General features: G+C 34.4%; 1 long non-coding RNA gene across 1 annotated transcript in view; it reads left to right on the top strand.

The window, feature by feature from the left end:
- Positions 1–6,855, top strand: part of LOC140167286 (uncharacterized) — a 180,843-nt gene extending 173,988 nt beyond the window's left edge. Inside the window, exon 4 of the long non-coding RNA XR_011861022.1 lies at positions 6,786–6,855. This is a non-coding gene — a long non-coding RNA (uncharacterized lncRNA). The remainder of the gene's footprint in view (positions 1–6,785) is intronic.
- The last annotated feature ends 9,513 nt before the right edge of the window (positions 6,856–16,368 follow it).

Below are 16,368 nucleotides of genomic sequence, written 5' to 3'. Positions count from 1 at the left end.
TTAATATTTTTGTAAAAAATATACTAAATATCAGTAGAATCTACCACTCTCTACGTCAGTTACGTTTTTGTTAAAATGATCGCAAATGATGGGCCCATAATTTCACCGAGCCATTTGATGGTAACAAGTGTTTTAGCGCACCCAAATTTGCATCTTTACAATCGAGTTATACCGGGCTTAGCAGAGTAGACAATGTTCTTAGTATCCTGAGATTGTACTTAATTGTGTACGTTTCAGCAACACATGTTGCCTTTATCAAAAATTGATGAGTTGTGACCATGGGCGTAGCCAGCTTTTTTGGTCAGGGGGGGCAAAACAAAAATTTTGGGGCACAGACGAAAAAAGTTACAGTTGCATCATACAATACATATAGACGAGAGGCTTTATTGGGACGATGTGCGCGTGTAGCGCGAAAAAAATTGGTATTTTACACTATTTTCGCCCATTATCAGGATGGAAAGGGCTTAATCTTTGCAGTATGCGCGCGTAGCGCGTAAAAATTGTGTATTTTCGGGCTGAATTTCGGTGGAAAAGGGCTCCTTGCCCCTTTTCTTTTCCTTTGTCCTCCTGATTTTCCCTTTTATTTTTTGTCAGAGGGGCACTTTTTTCTTTCATTTTTTTTGTCAGGGGCACTCTGCCCCTGCCCCCCCCCGCTGGCTAAGCTACTGGTTGTGACTGATATTGGCTACTATAGCTAGAATTAGTTCCAGAGCTGATCAGAAAGTTGCCGATTGGGTTTTCTTTACGGGATTTTATTGAACCGTTTTTCAGAAATGTGAGATAATGCCAATTACAAATCAGTACGTTCTTAGTATCCAGAGATTGCACTTAATTGTGTACGTTTCACCAACACATGTTGCCTTTATCAAAAATTGATGAGTTGTGACTGCTATTGGCTACCATCGCTAGAATTAGTTCCAGCGCTGATCAAAGAGTTGCCATTTGGGTTTTTCTTCACGGGATATTTTTTAACCTTGTTTCAGAAATGTGACATAATACCAATTAGCAATCAGTACCGATTTTCGCTCTTTTTTGATTACTTTCTGATACTATGATTCAAGAAAATCAATTCAAGAGAAACCAATCTTGGGCGATCATTTTTTTTCATACTCTGCTTTCCATTTTACATTGAGCAAAAACAATATGTTTGCAAACTTTAAGTGATTGTGCTACAGCAGTTTCGATATGAGATGTAAAACACGTATAACAATGGCCCATAGGATAGTAGTTTTGGTGAGTAACCAAAAAAGATCAGGGCTGGTACGTGTTTTTTTTCTACTGCCTTTAACAGACAAGTATAGTGTTCGTTTAAGGGAAGAAGTGCAGCAAAAACAGCCATTTTTCATTGTCATTTCAGGTAAAAGAGCAGACTTTTTTCTTTCACATACTTTTTATTCCACAAAAATCGCACTTACTGTTCCCGAGGAATTGCAATTTGAAGTGACGCATCTTGCGCAATCAAATGTATTATTAATGTATTTTATTATTTTTCAAGCAGTCATATTTATTATGTATTTTATTGTTTTTCAAGTGGCGATATATAACATTTCTATAGTCAAAATTCTGTATCTCATAAAGCAAATAAGCTATTATCATGTTATCTTCACAACAAATTGTAATAAATCAAGTACCTGCTTCTTTACATGTTGGGTGTAATAAATTGCCATCTAATTTCCATAAAAAATTAAAAAGGTGTTTTTTCTAGGATTTTTCTCATTTTTGCATTTTTGAGCCTTCAAAATAGAACCGGGAAGCCATTTTACGACGGATTTGAATGAAATTTTCACAGAATGTGTGTTTCGTTATTTGTAAAAAAAGTATGAGAGTAGATTTTTGAATTTTGTTTTTGTTTTGACGCAACGTCACGTTTTTTAGGTGTTATCAGGTTTTGGACTTTTTTCCCAAAAAATTAAACATTTTATAAAAAATCTGCTCTCATACTTTTTTTTTGTTGCTTTTTAACTTTCATTTAAAACAGAAATTACATCTCTAGCATCTATGGTTGCGTTCCGGTTCTATTTTAAAACCCGACACCTAAAATCCAAGATGCCTGCCAATTAAATATGCAAATGAGATTTTTTTGGTGTATTTTTCTGATTTTCTGGTCATTTCTGGTGTCATTTACACCAAGTATGAAGTTCCTAGCATGTTTAGTTTAAAAAAATGATTTTTGGTGCACTTCTTGGGGTATGAACCAAAAGTGTGGTCAAACTTGGTAACCACCTTCAACTCATATGAATGAAAATATTTGACGACACTACATTTTCACAATGATACTATTATGATGCACATAAGCAACATGTGTATTACTTAACACTATTGTAGCATCTATTATGAAACATGAGAGGAAATTTATTATCCTCTACGTGCTTATTATTATACCAATCGTATAATTCATAATGTGCCACCTAAATTATTCATAAATGTCGACTTTAATATGATTTTCCCTAGACACATTAGACACATGCATGCAATTAAAAAGGGTAAGGATTGTTAATACTAGTTTCTAAATGCATCATTATCATGATTCTATAATGTGGTTAACACTTGTAGGTAATAATGACTCAAAACAATGGATATCCGTCACGTTTTTTAATAACAAGGTTTTTCATTTACCTCCTCCATTTATAAAACACAAAGATAATTTTATAAGTAATTTCAAATAAATCGTAGAAATATTTGACCAACAATATTTCATCGTTCTATCCGAGAAATTGTACATTTTGTGACCAAATGAACGATGTTCCAAACTGACCGCACACCACGGGACCACATCAAGAAAAGTGATGAATATATTTATTTTCGCTCTTGGTTTTACAAAACCACACAATAAGTGAAAAACGATTACTGTTTTTGCTTGCTCAACGTACAGGGTGTCCCCCAAAAAAGAGGCCTCTCATTGCGCCCTCTTTTACTCCTATTTTTGATAACTTAATCAAATATGTGTTGGTATGTAAAGAAACCTTGACTCGTTAGCTGTAATAAACCAAATAATTATATCAATCGGTGCACAACTTTTGAAGATATGCTCTTTTAAAGAAATGTACCCGTTTCTCACTCTGTCCACGGAGAAGGTTTGGCTACTTCAAAGATTGAAAAGGAGTACACATACCATGCATGAATATCAAACATTCCTCAATGATAACTTTATAAAATAACTTTATTTATGGAATGGGCTTTACCGGTGGGTTTATGGGCAATGGATTTTGTTAATAGTGTCATTAATTTGTGGGTAAAATGGATGCCGAACGGGACTTCTTTTGCTTTACTTGCAATTACTTATTTTTTCTTGGTTATTATGCCTTTTTGTTTTATTATGTTTCTTACTTTGTTGTTTCTTGATTTCTGTTTTTTATTTACAACATAAGTCATTTCTTTTTTAGGATAAAAGGTAGCTCTAAAAGGCTGTTTGGTTTGTCTTTGGTTCTTCTGAACTGAGTTTACTGTGCTGCTCTGCCCTCTACCTGGTTGCCTCATTGGCGAATACAGGTTTCAGCCCTGGTCCTCATTGCATCAATTGCGTTGCGTACCATCCTTATGCGCCGGATACTTGCGAAAGCATTCGGTAATACGTTTACGAAGATCTTGGATTTTGCCACAAAGGGAAAAAAGTGGTGTGAGGTCTGGTGATCATGCAGGCCACTCCACAGCATGAGCCATCCTAACCACTCTGTTTACTATCCGTGGACAGAGTGAAAAACGGGTACTTTTATTCAAAAGCGCATATCTTCAAAAGTTGTAAGCCGATTGAAATAAATGTTTTGGTTTATTAAAGCTAACGATCAAAGGTTTCTTTGCATACCAAAATATATATAATCAACTTTTCAGAAATAGGAGAAAAAGAGGGCACAATGAGGGGCCTCTTTTTTTTGGGGGGGGGGGGGACACCCTGTAGCTTAAAGTGTACAGTTTACTCTTTGCACCCATAATATAACTGCACGTGGTTTTTGGCGCCAACAAATCTGATAGAAATATTTCACAACTTTAGAAACAAGAACCCTGTTTCTATTTACAGCGATTAGCCAGGTGGGAAGCTTGTGCTGTTAGATTATTCATACTTGGGTCATGGTCCCCTCTTTGCACTTTAGAGCGATTAACGTTTGGCTATCATATTAATGAATTCTTTTTCCGACGCAACAAGAAGCAGAGATGAGAAACAAATAACAATTACCTGTTCTCTCTCCATTTACTTATTCAAATTGCAAAGCAGCTGCTGTCATCACTCTAGGATTTACAAAACCCAGACAATAAGTAATTTTAAAAATGCATTGTGCAAAAAATGAACGACATTCCTTCCAACACTGCAATCTGCGAACTGTCCAACTCTGGGGAATATACCAAGAAAAGTAGTGAATATATTGTCGCTCGATGTTTTACAAAACCCAGACAATAAATAGCATCCTAATACATTACATAAACTTCTTTCTCAAACAATGTGCCAAAGGATTACTTTGAATTCGTTTGTCAATTACTTGTGCATCGTAGGCATGGCAGGTGGATTTATACAGTTTATATGTTGATTTAATATCGCAGATGGATTCATACAGTTTCCATGTAGATTGATTGTACTTTTTGCACCCATGATATAACTGCACGTGTTTTGGCGCCAACAAATCAGATGTAAATATTTCACAAACTTAGAAACAAGAACCCTATTCCTATTTACAGCGACCTTGAAATTAGCCAGGTGGGAAGTTGGTGCTGTTAGATTATTCATACATGGGGCATGGTCCCCTCTTTGCACTCTGGAGTGATTAACGTCTGGCTATGATATTAAGGAAAATTGTTCTTTCCGACCCAACAAGAAGCAGAGATGAGAAACAAATAACAATTACCCGTTTTCTCCCCATTTACTTATTAAAATTGCAAAGCAGCTGTTGTCATCACTCTAGGCTTTACAAAACCCAGACAATAAGTAATTTCAAAAATGCATTGTGTACAAAAATGAACAATGTTCCTTCCAACACTGCAATCTGTGAACCGTCCAACTCTGGGGAATATACCCAAAAAAGTAGTGAATAAATCATCGCTCGATGTTTTACAAAACCCAGACAATAAATACTATAAATAAATATTACATAAACATCTTTCTAGAGCATAGTGCCAAAGGATTACATTTAATTCCTTTGTATGTGTGCGCATCGTAAGTATGGCAGGTGTGTTTAAACAGTTTACATGTGGATTTAATATCGTAGATGGATTTATACAGTTTAAGTGTACTTTTTACATCCATTATATAACTATTTTTATTTGTTTTTGTATTTTCTTGCGCCAACCAATCAGATGCAAATATTTCACTTAGATAATTGATATTGTTACTGATATGAAAACCACTAGCCAGTTATTTGGTTTTAGAACTTATACCAAATACATGGCCAATGGATCTCACAGTTAGACGGGGAAAGACTCGCTGAATACTCGAATAGAAATATACGGTTAACAAAATATAACTTCAAAATAATCATAATATAGATTACGGATTGAATACGCCTGCGGTCCTTCTCCTTCAGTGACTGGCCATCGACTACATAGGATAATAGGCGAGGGTAATTGATGAGAGAAAGACCGCGGAACGATATATTTAAATGAGGAAATATAGAAAGAAAATAGTAAACCAGAAAGGAATCTTGTGCTGTTACAAATGTCGTAGTCCTCTTGTCACATAGGGGTGATTGACTTTGGCCATTATGTTAAGGAAAATTGTCACCACAAGAAGCAGAGATCAGAAACAAAATACAAAGCAACCGTTATCGTCCAAATTAAATGCATTATGTAAAAAAACTAACGTCGCTAACTGCGAATCATTAAACTGACCACACCCGAACCTTTGCATACGCAACCACAAATTTTTGTGTCATTCTAGGTTTTTGTAAACCCAAACAATAAGTAATATCCAAATACATTACATACAAATCCTTCTTCAGCAAAGTACAAAAGGATTACCTTTACCCATTCAATTATTTACACACCGTAGGTGGATTTAAACAGTTTACACATAGATTTAATATCGTGGGTGGATTTAAATACTAGTAGTTTAAACAAAGATTTAAGGGTATAGTTTACTTTGTGCACTCATGATACAACTGCGCGTGTGTTTACACCAATATATCAGATGTAAATATTTCACAGATTTAGAAACAAGAACCCTCTTCCAGAGATCTTGAGAGTAATACAGTTGTGAAGTTTGCATAGTTAGATTATTCTTGGTAACACCATAGCCCTGTTTTGGCGACGAGCGATTGACTTCTAGCCAGTAAATATTTCACAGATTTAGAAACAAGAACCCTCTTCTTATTTACAGAGATCTTGAGAGTAATACAGTGGTGAAGTTTGAACAGTTAGATTATTCATGCTAACGCCATAGTCCACTTTGTGGCCACGAGCGATTGACTTCTAGCCAATGCTAGCCCTTGAGGAAGATTGTTCTTTTCAGCGCAACAAAAAGCAGAGATCCGTAATAGATAATAAGAAATTGTTAAACACCCATCAATTTTTTGTTTGGTTTTGGGTTTCGTCAAATCATTTTAGTACAATTTAAATGCCGTGTTATATAAAGGTCATCAAAACGTTCGAAAAAAGTTTGGTATGAAAAACACTGTTTTGTTTTGCGAATGTTTTTGAATGTTATTAAAACGTGATATACCTTTTTATGCCCTTTCTATAACCCGACATTAAACTTTTTCTGTAAACCATTTTGTGTTTTCTGCGCAGCTGCTCAGCTGTTAATCATGATCAGGATAATATGCACATGATGAATTAGATGAATCTTAATTTTGTCATTTCAGATGTTCCATGCTTCTGAGGATATAGTGGGTTGTTGACTTATTGGAGATATATGACAGTCTAAAGACGAAGGTACGTATTGGAATGGGTTTGTTTAAATTATGTTTTAACTTAACGTAACTTAACTTAATAAATAATAACGCGCAAAACAAAAGCAAAAGAGCATGTTGGAAAATTTAATTTTTGATAAACAAGTGAAATAAGTCATTTAATAGGAAAATGTCTTTACAATTGTAAAATTTCTGTAAATTTTGTTTTAGTGTAAGTGTTTTTGACGTGGTATCATAAAGAATTCAATAAATTGTTTATTATTAAATAAAAGTAGCAATTGCCAGCTGCTGACATGTATTGATCCCTTTTAGTACAATGTAGTCGGATGAATTCATTACTTTATTTCTTATATAAATATTTGATAATAATATCTAAAGAAACCCGCACAAATTTTGTCTTAGCAATGAGTTTAGTGCAATAACAAATGTGGAGTTATATCCAAGCATGTAATAGATCTACATCTGAAAAGGAAAAGTTTTATGGTTTGCTGGAACGGATCATTGTACTCTCAGTCATGCCGTCGTGATTTCAGCATACTGTCAATTAGGAGCTTACTATAAACCACCCTTATATAACCCTTGCAGTGCCTTAGTCGATTCGCTGAGCGCGTGCAGCGACAATAGTTTAAACAGCTTCGCATTGCAAGAACTCATTAACGTCGCCCTCTGTAGTCATCATAATACAAAAGGGCCGGTTTATAATTATCTAGGATTCATCACTATGCAATATCCAATGGATAAAACAAATCATGTGGGCTGCTGTCAGTAAATAAACGTGCGGATTGAAGCACGACATGATTAAGAAAGGCTACGAGTATGATGAGGGACATATGTTGCAGGCATGCAGAGGTATGTCCTCAAAGTATTAATTTTTCCGTCTGGTCCCTTTTAAAAGCCACGGAAATGTGAGATATCTAATAGATCTGGAAGACCGTTCAAATCATCTCTCTGAGCTGAGGATTAAATTGTGCCAAACTTGATTGTTTTAGCAAATTGGCATTACAACTCATTCGAAACTCATATTCCCTTCATTTAACGAAAGGGATTGTATATAGGTACAAACCTCTCCAATATCCTGTTTAATACCTTAGTAAAAGGCTCTAACAAGCAAGCCCCCAAACGGCTCCATGTAATCTAGCCATCCTTTTGCGCTCATTTTAGCGAAACAAATTCATTCCATCACATAACCCATGAGCAGTGTAGGCCGCGTGTGAGGAGCATTGTTGAGGCATCAGGCATAGGTACACATTGCCGTTCATTTTCTAAGATATTTTAATTATTATGACTATAAAACTTTCTATATATATAATAATTATATTATAATTTAGTAGGTTCGAATTTTGACTGAAAAGATGAGATTTTGGATTTTTTTGGTACATTTTGAGGAAACCCATACTTACTACAAACAGCAGTGGCGAAGTTAGGGGTTGTGGCGCCCGGGGCTAAGGATACATAATGGCACCCCTCGCTAACTCTTGAAATAATTGCGCGCGGATCGAACGCGCGAAAATTTGCACAGAATTTACTTCGAGGACTGTTAAATGTGAAAAATATCAATTTTTAATAATTTAATAAAATTTAGATTGTATCGCGAATTATTTGATATCAGGAGAACATTATTCAGATTGCAGTTCGATATGTCTGATGTGTACTCATGTTCCACAAGCAAATACTGTGCAAACGTTGCTATCCGAGACCTTAACAACTGACATGACTTTACATGCAGGTAACTTTGCCTAAAGCATGTTGAGTGCAACCGTTTCAAAGAAAAAATTACCCGTTCCGTTCAGGTTGCGGCAAATGAATTGTCACTTAGCTTAGTCGATAGGTCATGAAAATGTCATGAGTTATACAATTCAAGAGCAGGTACATACTCAGTATGTGTGTAGTAAAAACGTTGAAACAACGTTAACTTTCTCTACGCGGGTGTCGACTGCAGACGACAAGTTAAAAAAAAATTAAAAATCAAAACATTTCAGAATTGTGCATTTTCATGACCATATTTGGAATCAGCATGAAAAATGCATTATAATGAGTACAAACAAGCCTAGTATTGGTTCAGGGGTTCTAGAGATAGCGCTTGATATTTTGAGAAAATAGCTAAAAACTTGGGATGTTGAAGCATATGGATAGCACGCAGAGCATTAGAATCACCATTTCTCAGTCTTGTGTCGTGTTATTCTTGCTTTCTTTGCTTTCTTGCTGTCTGTAGGAAATACATTATTACAGTTTTACAAATTTCTGGCAAGCTGTCACACTTATAAATATTTATGTTAACAATTCTTGAGCCGACATTGTTAGCAAGGAAACTGTCTTTTATTCATAATAGTGGATCGATCCTTCATGTATTATTTATTTTATTATTATTCAGATACACGCAACTTACTGCGTAAAAGTATTCTTAATGTAAATTTGTGTGAGGAAATAATGATTCGCATTCGTTCTATATTTGCAATGCAACAACGTCGACATATTAAGTTACAGGTTTATTCAAATAATAATAATTATGGTTCGCACAAAGCCTAAAACAAAGACATATGGTTATAACATTTGATTAAGTCATATCCTTCAGCAGGTGTTCATAATAACCATATTGTTTTAGAACGTCAGTTTCTATTGTTAGACTTCTGAATTTAAAAAGCTCGTAAAAACTTTGAACTACACCCTGAATATTCAACGCAATTTTAAAAACTCTCTAAAAGGACTTTAATTGGATAAACATCATAGACTTGTTCCTTTTATTAAAATAATTAGTGGGTTTTTTAGCGTGTTCGCCGTCGGACAAGTTTAGAACTGTCGAGCTTTCGTCAGGAGTAGCTCTGACTTGTTCAGGACACAGTACCTAAGAATAAGACATGTAGGCCGCCCCTTGCCTACTGATGGCTCTGAAAAGAGCCGTTCACTGAAGACTGCCCTGTTCCTCAATCTTTGGCGAATAGTGATCTATTCCTGATTGGTCGTTATCTTTTGCGCTGAAAAATCACATTGATTAAAGCTATATAAAATAAAGTCTAGAACAAGTTAGAGCAACAACAAACATTGCCGTGTTTCAAATAGAAAGTCTTTGGAAAATTGATTCAATTGGTATTATATCGTTGAATCGAATACGCCAATACCAACTTCTTGATGAGTAAAAAATAATCAAATTCAAAAATATTTTGTATTTGAACGTGCGTGTCACAATTCCCTGATGAGTGTTTCAATAAGCCGTAAAAACTTTTTTTAAAATAAAAAATAATCTTTATTTATATGTTGTATAGATTGTCTCTAATGATATCCTTCTAGTGCTCATTTCTATTCACTATTGTGTTTTGTACTCCCGCGCGTTAAGTTGGTACTACACCCCTTGATTAATTTGTGACTATTTTTGCTTTTTTTGTTCAAAAATAATAACACACTGGTATCAAAGGTTATGTATACTATAGGGGCAAGGGATCCAGTTACTACACTGGAATTTCAGTGTCTCAAGACAAGCGGGACGTTATTTATGATAAGAAAAGAGGTACCGCTAGAATGTACGTCATTTCTTAACATATAACGAACCACATAATCTTGAATCACTGGAATTTCAGTGAAGTAATTGGATTCCTTGCCCCTATAATATACATAACTTTTGTTACCAGTGTGTAGTAATTTTTTGAGAAAATTGCAAAATTAGTCACAACATTTATCAGGGGGTGTAGTACCACCTTTAATACGATATTCATAGCGATATCTGAAACTGGCACGTAACAATAGAATCTTGATAACATGCACCCTGATGCAAACAAGAGGAGGGAAGAAAACGTAGAGTGCCTTGGACAAGGCTAAAGATCAAGATATATTTAATTTACAGAATATGTCTTGTCTAAATAAAGAATGAGACTCAAGGACTGCAAGCCACAAATTGATTAAAAATGTATGTTTTCGTGGCTCTTTATTGGCATAGGAATACATTTTCAAAGAGATTTGATCTATTTTGAATTTCAATGATAAAACACCCACCCGAGTTCGAGATGGTGTATGTTAATCAGCAAGTGTACAGAATTCTAAGAATTGATATTTAAATAGTACAGTTACCTTTGGTCAATGTGTTTATAAAGCCTTGTACTGCTAATTATGATAAACAAATTGGCGTACTTTTCCTTCATTACATAACATAAAGCAGACGATGCGGAAGCAATAGAGATTTCTTCTGCCTAGTGTGTTATATGACATGGACTTATATATCGTATAGATCGCCAGTTAAGTGTACAAAATGTGTTTCATCTACATTGTCTTTGCTCAGGCGAAGTCCAAAGTCAATAAATATAAATAATTATTGTCGTATGAGATCGGCTGGAGTGCATGAGGTACATTCCCTAGGCTTAAGTGACGGAAAAGAAATAATCAGCTTTACAAGTGTAAAACAAGTTTAAATATTACGGAAGAGCAGATATACATGTACCTTATCAAGGACGTCCAGTGCTTATTTTCAAATTAGCATGACAGCATATGAGATTATTAAATAATGCTTTCACTCTTGCATAATACGTACAGATAAAACAGTATGTTCTTGAAGCAGGTGTTTAGGTCATATTTTACTCAGGTAAATGTACTTAATGTCATTGAGGCATCACTTGACTTGATATATTTAAAAAACATATTTTCACTTGACTTGCTGCACCAAAGGCTACTAATGTACATTTTCACATTACTGAGTATTGCCTTTTCTAACAAGCGGTCATGATGACTACTACATTAGTAGAAATTTATTGAGCAGAACTGTTATTGAAAATGGTCGGACGTGAGAGAGGGCAAAATTCAAATTCCGTCATGGTTTTGGTAGGGTTTGCTGGTAATAAGACAATTTCTCGGTGTGAATCAGTTTGGCCTTGCATTATCGGCAGCGTATTCGTGATCTTTAAAATAAAAGGAACAAACAAAAACTATGTAAATCCAGCTTAAAACGTGGATATGTATCGGGAATTGCACACAGAACGTCCCTTACGAATATATTCAATAACATTAGGAAAGGCTGGTGATACTGATAACGTTCAAACCGAGACACTCTTGTGCAAGAACATTCAGTCGTATACCTGTGTATACATAAAGCAATAATTTTGACACGGTTGTTAAGGTGCTGACACCGCAAGGTACCTTTAGGATTAATCGTATCAAGTTAAACACAGCGTGAACAACCTAAGGCTTAATATTTATATAGTCTTTATAAAAGTGCAATAACTCGACCTATTTAAAAAACCTCCTTTTTTTTTTTTTTAATGTCTGGAGTGAATGTGAGAAACCTTAAGTTGTAATGCATGGAATAAATTAGGTATATACCATGAGAAGTATGAATGTTATGTATTCATGGTGCATATTGTCATAGTATTTTGAGGTGCAAGAGGTTGTCCGTTAACATGTCTAACATTGACTTTCTTTACTACTTCCTATTTATGAATGCTTGTTTGCTTGCTTGTAGTAGATTGCCAAATTGAGGACTCTCGTTTTGTTTTGTTTTTTCCGGGGATCAGACATTTTGGATGCTGGGCAGACCTGATGGTGTCATATGGGTTTTAGCGGGCGAAGCTCCGGAAACTCGGAGCTTAAAGGAAATAAACGAAGAAACGAGTGACACAGTTTTATAAAAGCGACAGTATTAATTAGTCAGTTAATAAACTGGGGAATGGTAGAAGGGTTATGACTGAGGGTAATTCCCCCATGTCCTATTCCCGTGACGCTGCCTCATATGGGCTGCTTGCTAGGTTGCTCGATGGTAAGGCAAAATCGGTTGCCCTCTGCGACTGACCGGAAAATTGGAAATTGTGTCGGTTTTTTTTAATCACTTTTTTAGCAGAAACCTTAAATTTGGACAGTATCAAGGACATTTTATTTGTTATTCAATCATTTTATTCATTAAATGCATATTTAAAAAAAAACAGGCTGTATTTCCATCCAAAAAGACAAAATGTTTTACCTTAAAATTATCAAGTGTTTGTCAATACTAGCCTTTTCAAAATGTAGGAAAACTGAAGCTTAAATTTTGTTTTGGAAGGGCAACCAAACTATTTTTTTGTGGTCTAAGCAACAGGTATTTCATAAAAGGAACCATAATTCATCACCTAACCTATCGATTACAAAAGATATATCATGTCCCACAGACTCCACGGTTGTTTGATATATATAGAATTGGCTTCATTATTAACTAAATGCAAACTATAGATGGCGCTATTTATGCTAAATCATATTTCTTTATTTTCAAGGGTTAGGTGATTTAACTGCCATTAAAACAGCTGGAATAGGTGAAACAAGCAAGAAGGTAATTTTATAAACATATTTTATCAAACAATAAAGAGAATTATTTGTATTAAAAGCTTGAAAGAGTAATTTCCAGTAACTAAATAGCGCCACCAATCTTGTCATAAATAGATACATTTTATATCCGAAAAAGCTTTAAAAAATGCTATAAAAGTGAATAATTTTGTAAAAGAGGGAAAATTAAAGTTGAGAATGACTCAAAAGCATCTGTATACATTAGCATGATATCACTTTTAGCTGTTTAAGCTTAATTTTGTTGTACATGATGTTTTGTTTGAAAAATTAATAAATGATCCCATCATACAACCATGTGTCCCACAGTACTGAAGTTCAAGGATACGAACATTATTCTGATATCATTTATTATTAAACTGGAGTATGTTGTAAACGCACAACGACGTCTATATATTTACCAACAGTATAACGTGTTTATAAACGAATCAATTTGTGTCATAAATTGCCCGATGTCTCCAGTTGGGCTTTCCGAGGAGTCTGTTGATCGTTATACCCTGAGTGATACTGCGAGATGTGTGTTAACGTAGTTAACAAATAAATAGAACCATAATCATGTGGCATTTGTCATGATTAGAGTTATTGGTCGCAAATGAAAGACTGCCTCTCCCTAACCTTTTGAGAGCAGAAGTTCGTCCAAAATATCGATGTTCAATGGGCTATTCCAGAAAATAGATGCACACCCCCTATAGATGAGTTCGGATTTCCGGACTTTTTGTCCAGTCGTGATTGTTGGAAATCCGGACTTTTAAAGTGTCCAAAGGCGAAAATATCCAGCAGAAAAATAGTTCAAAGTCAGAAACTCGCTATTTGGGGTCTCATTTCGGACAATTCTGTGATTTTCCATTTATTCACTTGCATTTCTAAGCTTTTTCCAGTAACATTGGCAACTGGAATTGCAGTCGTTTTCAGAACATTTCTTTTTTTGAAAAGTTACTCCTCTATAGGGGGTGTGCACTTATTTTCAGGAATAGTCCAATAGAAGTAATAGAATTGCGTGTACCATTACAATCAATGGCAGACTATTGGCAGTCACAGATTGGCAGTTATATAAGTGAAGTTCATATTTAACTCTCTTCACGCGGGTGTCGACTGCATACGACATGTTTCAAAAATTTCTTACAAATTCAAAAATTTCAGAAATGTAAATTTTCATGAACATATTTGGAATCAACATGAAAATCGCATTAAAATGAGTACAAACAAGCCTAGTATTGGTTCAGTAGTTCTTAAGATAGCTCTTGAAATTGTGAGAAAATATTTCAAAACTTGAACTTTTTCCGTTGAAGCACATAGATAGCACGCAGAGCATACTCCTGACGACAAATGTGTATTCATGGACTTACGTGAGTACTTTTAGTTAAATGACTTTCAAACCGTTCGTTCAATAATGTTTCATATCATATCAAACCAATTTCGTGAGAAACCAATTGTGGTTCCATAATTTAAATGTATTTATTTTTAAAAATGTGTAAATTAAATGCTATAAGATTAGCATGCAAATGACGTTGAAATATTAATTTAAACTTTAAACTGAGGCTTTGGAATATTTGGTAAAAATTTGTGTTCAAGACAAACGCAAACGTTGTACAGAGCGCATCACACATTGAACGATTTAAATCAGTTAATGGCACTTGGTATTTTCATTTTTAGCAGATTCCTTACAGATCTCGAATAACAGAACGTCAAACATGAGTTTACTTCTTTTTGACTCAGCCTGTATGCCATACAGTATAACATTTGTGGTGATGGAATTCTATATAATTACAATAATATATCTTAATAAAACTCAGAAAGTTTCACTTCAATCTCAGAATTATTTACGCTTGCTGACGAACATGAACCACTTCGCCCTCGCGGGTATTATTTTCATTGAAAATTGATTTTAAAACGGATAGTTCAACCGACTTGAGACCTATGGTCCTTAAGTCATAAATTATTTTAAAAAATTAAAACAAGATATATTCTGAAAATGATATATATCGTGATCCTTAATATAACTCAATTTAAAGTAATTTTAAAGTGCTTTTAAGCTTAATTTGAATAATCCAGTGTTAAGTTCAATGTATAAATAAATCTTCAACGCTTCAATTGTACATTTATAGAAGTACTATAACTTTATCATTTATTGTTATTTTTAACCATCCTCCAAATAAGGTTTTCTTCGGGCACACTAAAACACTTGTATTTACACCCGAATGACTTAAACTAATAGTAGATCCTGCCCACCATATTGATTCTACAGTAAAGTCCATGCTTTTATTTTGACTCTTCTGAAATTACTCTAAACGATATGGGCATTAAACTTGGTAGTCATTTAGTCGGCAGGTCATGTAAAATATTATGAGTTATACAATTCAAGAGCAAACATACTCAGTATGTGTAAATACCCTTATTGGAACGTTGAAACAAGTTTTGTGTGCTGTTGTTTTTTCTAAAATTTTGTTGTTGTTATTCAAAATGTTGAATTCATTAACACAATATGTCTGTGGGAAATACATAATTATAGTTTTACAAATTTCTTGCAAGCTCTCACTCTAATGTAAGTATAATTTGTTCATACCAGTGGATCGATCCTTCATATATTATGACTTCAGATACGTCACTTACAGTTGTCAGTTATTCAAGTGTTCTTAATGTAAATTTATATGAAGAAATAATGATCTGCATTCGTTCGATACTTGCAATGCAACACCGTCGACATAATAAGTTATAGTGTCATATTTTATTCAAATAATAATATTATGGTAAATATTTATTTAATGCATGTAAGAAGAGATATATTTATTTTCGCCAGTAGATGTATACGTTAGTAATTTTCAAAGTATTTTAGGGCCGGATGCTTTAAATTACTCAATAAATTTGAGGGAATTGAATTGAATTGAAATCAATTAAATTGAATTGAATTGAATTGTTCGCTCAAAGTCTAAAATAAGAACATTTCCCTTATCAGAGACGTGGTTATACTATTTGATTTCGCCATTTCTTTATAACAACGTACCATTTTGTTTTAGAATACCAATTTCAATTATTAGACCTATGATTCTAAAATGGTCGTACAAACATTGGACTTAACACTGGATTATTCAAATCAATTTTAAAAGCACTTTAAGAAAACTTTAAAAAAAAATTGCATTAAGGATCACAAATTGGTCAAACTATACATCACCCGATGGTGAGGTGGACTATGTTCATCAGCAAGCGTAAATAATTCTAAGATGTGTATTAATATAGTACATTCACCTTT

The sequence above is a fragment of the Amphiura filiformis genome, chromosome 13, assembly GCF_039555335.1.
Source record: "Amphiura filiformis chromosome 13, Afil_fr2py, whole genome shotgun sequence".
NCBI classification, from domain to species: domain Eukaryota; kingdom Metazoa; phylum Echinodermata; class Ophiuroidea; order Amphilepidida; family Amphiuridae; genus Amphiura; species Amphiura filiformis.
Note: the sequence above shows the minus strand (reverse complement) of the source record. Positions and strands in the feature narration are given on the sequence as shown.